The sequence below is a fragment of the Microtus ochrogaster genome, unplaced genomic scaffold (assembly GCF_000317375.1).
Source record: "Microtus ochrogaster isolate Prairie Vole_2 unplaced genomic scaffold, MicOch1.0 UNK241, whole genome shotgun sequence".
Classification (NCBI taxonomy): Eukaryota; Metazoa; Chordata; class Mammalia; order Rodentia; family Cricetidae; genus Microtus; species Microtus ochrogaster.
The window spans coordinates 44,877-50,946 of record NW_004949339.1 but is presented as its reverse complement, the minus strand read 5'-3'; the positions used below and the strand labels follow the sequence as shown (position 1 = coordinate 50,946).

Sequence of the window (6,070 nt, the reverse complement as noted above, 5' to 3'; positions counted from 1 at the left end):
AACTCATAGGTTTTTGCTGAAGTTTCTACAAAGAGTTATGCATTAACTCTTTATTCATCTACCAGAAACCTGAAGTGCCCCAATCTAAACTGCAACATAAAAAAAGATTTTACTAAAAGGCACTGTGTGTTTAAAAAGTTATAAATGGACAAATGAAAACAATAATAATTAATATGCTGATTATAAATAATCAACACAGAGCAGGAAAAGATGGATCAACAGTAAATACTCCTCTTGGACTTGCATAAAGGTAAACTCAAGCACTTACATGGGGGATCATAAATATCCATTGCTCCCAGCTTAGGGTTTCTAATACCATCTTTTGATCAATGTAAAGATCAGGTACTCACATGGTGCATATCCATGCCTACAAGTAAAATACTTTGAGGTAGGCAGAGTAGACAGAACTGAATTTTGGAAGGAAGAAAGCAGAGTCAGAGATAACCGCCATGGAGCTGTCAATATCAGACATGATGCATCTTTCCCAGTAAGCCACAACCTCGTGGTGATATACAGATTACTAAAAATGGGTTAAGTCAAGATGTGAGAGTTAGCCAATACGAGGCTAGAGATAATGGGCCACGCAGTGTTTAAATTAATACAGTTTCTGTGTGATTATTTCAGGTGTAAGCTAGCTGAGATGACAAGCAATCCCATCCTCATCACCAAGGAGGGAACAAAGAGCCACCCTCCTACTACTACAAAAATATTTTTTTAAAATAAAAATTCAAAAGAAACAAAACAGGTAGGAAGAAGGTTATATACCTGTAATCCAATGACTCAGAAGGCACAGGCGGTATTAATGTCATGAATACATGCCATCCTGGGAAACATAATGAAATCCTCTGTCAAATTTTAAAATTCAAGATATGGGTGTAACTCAGTACAACACCATATGCTTGACAGGAACAAAACCATCTTACAACAATATAAAAACAAAAAGCGAGGAATGTTGGACCACCTTTAATCCCAGCAGTTGGGAGTCAGAATCAAAGGATCTCTGAGTTTGAAGCCAGCCTGGTATATAGAGCTACTTTCAGGACAGCTAGGGCTACACAGACAAACCTTGTATTCAAAAATAAACAAACAAATAAAAATGAAAATTGTAGGCTACCAAACTGCCTTGGCACTGAATAGCAGTTAATTCTACTGAATCTTATGTGATTTAGTGATAGAGTTTATAATTGTAGGGAAGTCATGACAGCAAAAGAAGAAAGCTGGCCAATTAGTTTCAACCACAACACAGTAGGCACAAATAACAGGAAATGGGTTGAGGCTATAGAAACTCATATCACATGTCCAATGAGGAAATTCATCCAGAAATGCTCCTCCTAACTACTGATTTCACAAACAATCAAATAAAATTTGCCAAGAAGAGGCACATGCTCAAATACATCTTTTGATCTGGGGAGTTTATTATTCAACCACTTACATTCTGACTCAGGTCACTATAAGCTCATGGTCACCAATGAAGAAAATGCATTTAGTCACTTCAATGATACTCATAATCTGCAACAGCCCCTATTCTGTTGAAATGTTCAAAGTCTCTTCTGACACTCAAGACAATCTCTTGACAGTGACATCTTGTAAAATCAGAAAACAAGTTACATCTTTTCAACATACAATGGTACAGTATACCATTCACACTCCAAAATAGAGAAATGGAGAAATAGTGAGGGAAGATTGAAGCAAGACTGAAGCATAGCACGACAAACATCAAATCCTGTAGCTCTGTCTCAGATGCACAGGGCTTCAGTTTCAAAGGGCAAAGATGGCCCTTTCCTTGTATTTTCTCATACATCTCTCTCTTTCGTTAGTTCCACTCCCTATATTCCATTAGTTCTCCATAGAAGTTGTCTAATAGTTTAGGCACATCAATATCTTGTGATATCAAAATGCAACCTAGGCTGTATCAAACTACAATCCTTGTTATTGTGGAATATTATTGTAAGATGTGTCATATTTGTTTATATTGTGAAACGTTTGTTCCAATGATGCAAAGATGTGTTGCATTCTTTTATTTTGCATTTGTTTAATTCTGTGAAAGTGTGATACTTAGTGGGTCTAAGGGTCTAAAATATCTGATTTGCCTAATAATAAGCTGACCAGTCAATAGCTTGACAGGAAAGAATAGAAAGGACTCACAGGCAGAGAGAATTAATGGGAGGAGAAATCCTGGGGGGGGGATAAAAAAGAAGAGAAAAGCAGGAGCCAGTCACCCAGCTACACAGCAAGCCACAGAGTAAGAAGTAAAGAAAGGCATACAGAATAAAGATAAAAGTCCAGAGGTAAAAGGTAGATGGGACAATTAGTTAAGAAAAGCTGGGTAGAAACAAGAAAAGTTAAGGCCAGGAATATATAAGATTTAATAAGCCTCAGTCTGTGTCATTTATTTGAGAGCTGGGTGGCAGGTCCACAAAAGAGTAAAAACAAGAGGTTTTATCCTCACAGCTTCATGAAGTGAACTCTCACAGTCTGTTTGCCAGAAGTAAAGACCTGTATTTTGAGATCTGCATTTTGTTTACAGCCATCTTAAGCTCACAAGTTAAGAAAAATATTTACCTCTAACCCCTCTGCAGGGTCTAGGAAATCAACCTGGTATCTTATCTCCTAGCAGAGACCTGCAGGAACCAGGCTGCATTTTCCTTTGTTAGTCAACAATCACAGACCCTCAGTATTTACTTACCAGCTGGGGATGTCTCTGTGATGTGGGAGTGTCATATATCAATCTGTTGATTTCATTGGTTAAGCAATAAAGAAACTGTTTGGCCCTCATAGGTTAAAACATAGGTGGGAGGAGTAAACAGAATGGAAGGCTGGGAGAAAGAAGCTGAGTCAGGGAGTCGCCATGATTCTCCCACTCCAGGCAGATGCAGGTTAAGATCATTCCTGGTAAGCCAGCTCGTGGGCTACACAGATTATAAGAAATGGGCTAGTCCAGGTGTGAGAGTTAGCCGAGAAAAGGCTAGATATAATGGGACAAGCAGTGTTTAAAAGAATACAGTTTCCGTGTAATTATTTCAGGGAATAAGCTAGAACTAGCCATGTGGGCAGCCGGGTGCTGGGGACGCAGCCCCACCACTCTTATTACAACATCTCTGGACCTGAGTTCCAGCAGACCTGAGCTTCCTGACACGCTTCCCTTCCCCCTGACACCTTTCCCTTTCCCCCTTTGCCTGTTTGCTATTTTTACAGCTTCTGAGGAAATAATAAACTAGACAGCTTGATCATAAATCCTGTTTTGCCATCATTTCTCATATCTCTTGTCTCCTTTCATTCCTCTCCACGAGGTTTATCAGGGACCCCCGTTCATATCCCACGGGTAAGGATATCTCTTCACCGGGTTTCTGACTATGTTAAACATGGATGCCTACAACAATGCTAGACTGTAACCACAAACTAAGAACCTATTACCTTAAATTGTGATTCTTTCTTGTTTCCAGGACCAGTACATGATGAGTGATCCTGAAAAGTTTAACTTCTTAGTTGGGATAGACACTAACACACTTGGACCACATGTATAGCAGATTCTGTATGAAGTTGCTTCCTGGAACTAGAAATCACTTTGCTTACCCCTTCCATAAATTGAATGCTTATGTGAATGGAGTCTTACCCTTAGAGCACCTTGCTAGGCTTCCATTCCATAGCAAGGGCCTTCTCTATAATGGTGATAAAATCCTTGAAAATCCATGCCTGTTTCAGTAATTGACTGCCATAAGAAACTGCCTTTTTATTTTCATTTATTTCTGCCCCACTTGGTGTTTTTGTTTCACTGTTGACTTGAATGAATCATCAGTAATAACCATCCACCACATTCAATATTTCATTTAAGGACTTAGCTCATTATATTTTAGCTCTTCTTGACTAAATTTCCAGGTCACATGCAGAAAAAGAAAGATTTTGGAGTCAAAATATCACACAAATGACCTCTAGCTTAATCAGTTTTAATTGAAATTCCATGATCTCAATATCCACTTTCTGTCATTTCTTTTAACATTTCCATATTTCTGATCCTACAAGAACAGCTAATTTAGTTATGTGTTCTACTTTCTATGGTTTTTTTTTGCACCTAAAGTCTTGATATCTTCTATATTCTTCCAAGAGACATCAATCCCAGGTTCTGTCTAGCAACAATATTACTTTTGGTTCTCCATTTTTTGTTCTAACTTGCATTTATGTTTCTCTAATTAACTCCTCTAACCAAAAGCAGCTCAGGCAATGAGTGGGGGTAATTTGGCTTCATCATTTTTTGGAGCTCAGGGTAGAAAATAAAGCTAATAGTTGAAGGCAAAACTACATGGACAAAGATTGTTTCAAGGCTTTCTCTCTTGCCTACTCACTGATTGGTGCCTTTTGTATCCCAAGCCCACTTTCTTAGGGATATTGCCACCCTCAGTGGAGGAGCCTTCCCACATCAATCATCAATCAACACAATCTTTCCCAGATATAGCAGCTTATGGCTTTTATGAACAAAGCCACTATGAACACAGTTGAGCAAATGTCCTTGTGGTAGAATTTTTGGGTATATGTTCAAGAGTGATATAGGTGGGTCATGAGGTAGACTGACTCCCAATTTCCTGAGGACTGCATGTTGATTTCCACATTGGCTGTACAAGTTTGCACTTGTAACAGAAAAGGATCCCACTATGGGTTCTTTTATGCTTTAGGAGAGTACTGGGATATGCAAAGGCTTTGCCACACTGATTACATTCACAAGGTTTCTCTCCAGTATGGGTTCTTTTATGTCTACAGAGACTACTTTGATCTGCAAAGGCTTTACCACACTGATTACATTTATAGGGTTTCTCTCCAGTATGGGCTTTTTCATGAGTTTGAAAACTACTGTGACATAAAGGCTTTACCACACTGATTACATTCATAGGCTTTCTCTCCGGTATGGGTTCTTTTATGCTTTTGTGATGTGGGAGTGTCATATATCAATCTGTTGATTTCATTGGCTAATCAATAAAGAAACTGCTTGCCCTCATAGGTTACCTCATAGGTGGGAGGAGTAAACAGAACAGAATGCTGGGAGGAAGAGGAAGTGAGCTCAGACTCGACAGCTCTGCACTCTGGAGCAGAGACGCCATGCTCCCATCTCCAGGGCAGACGCAAGAGCTCTGCTCTCTGAGACACAAGCGATGAAGCTCCGACCCAGGATGGACATAGGCTAGAATCTCCCTGGTAAGCCACCTTGTGGGCTACAGCAGATTATTAGAGATGGGCTAGTCCAGGTACAAGAGTTAGCCTAAAAGAGGCAATATAGAAATGGGCCAAGCAGTGTTTAAATGAATACAATTTGTGTGTTGTTATTTCAGGGCATAAGCTAGCCTTGCGGGCAGCGGGGTGCTGGGGACGCAGCCCCGCCGCTCCTATTACTACACTTTTGGAGAATAATGGAATATGCAAAGGCTTTAACACACTGATTACATTCATAGGGTTTTTCTCCAGTATGAGTGCTTTTATGCTGTCAGAGATTTCTGGGACATACAAAGGCTTTACCACACTGATTACATTCACAGCGTTTCTCTCTAGTATGTGTTCTTTCATGGCATTGTAGATATTTGTGCTGTGCAAAGGCTTTACCACACTGATTACATAGATAGGGCTTCTCTCCAGTATGTGTTCTTTTATGCATTTGAAGAGTACGGTGACGTGCAAAGGTTTTACAACACTTATTACATTCATGGGGTTTCTCTCTGGTGTATGATCTTTTATGCATTTGAAGATGAGTGTAATGTGAAAAGGCTTTACTGCACTCATTTTCTTCATAGGGTTTCAATCTAGTATGTGTTTTTTCATGCCTGTTAAGATGATATGCAAAGGGTTTAACATATTGCATATATACAGAAGTTTTCTCTCTAGTTTGACTTTTTTCATGCCTACAATGATAATGGTACATGTGAAAGCATTCCTAAATTTAATACACTGTTGAATATTTTTATCTGTATAAACTAATTTTACAATTTAGTCCTATTTTAAAGAAGAATTATATATTAAGGTTTTATCACCATGTTTACAATCTTGTTTTTCCCCTTCATTAAGGATTGCTTTTCATCTTTGAGGATAA

General features: G+C 38.9%; 1 pseudogene; it reads right to left on the bottom strand.

Moving 5' to 3' along the window:
• LOC101994564 overlaps positions 1-6,070 on the bottom strand; it is a 29,733-nt pseudogene that overhangs the window by 22,212 nt on the left and 1,451 nt on the right.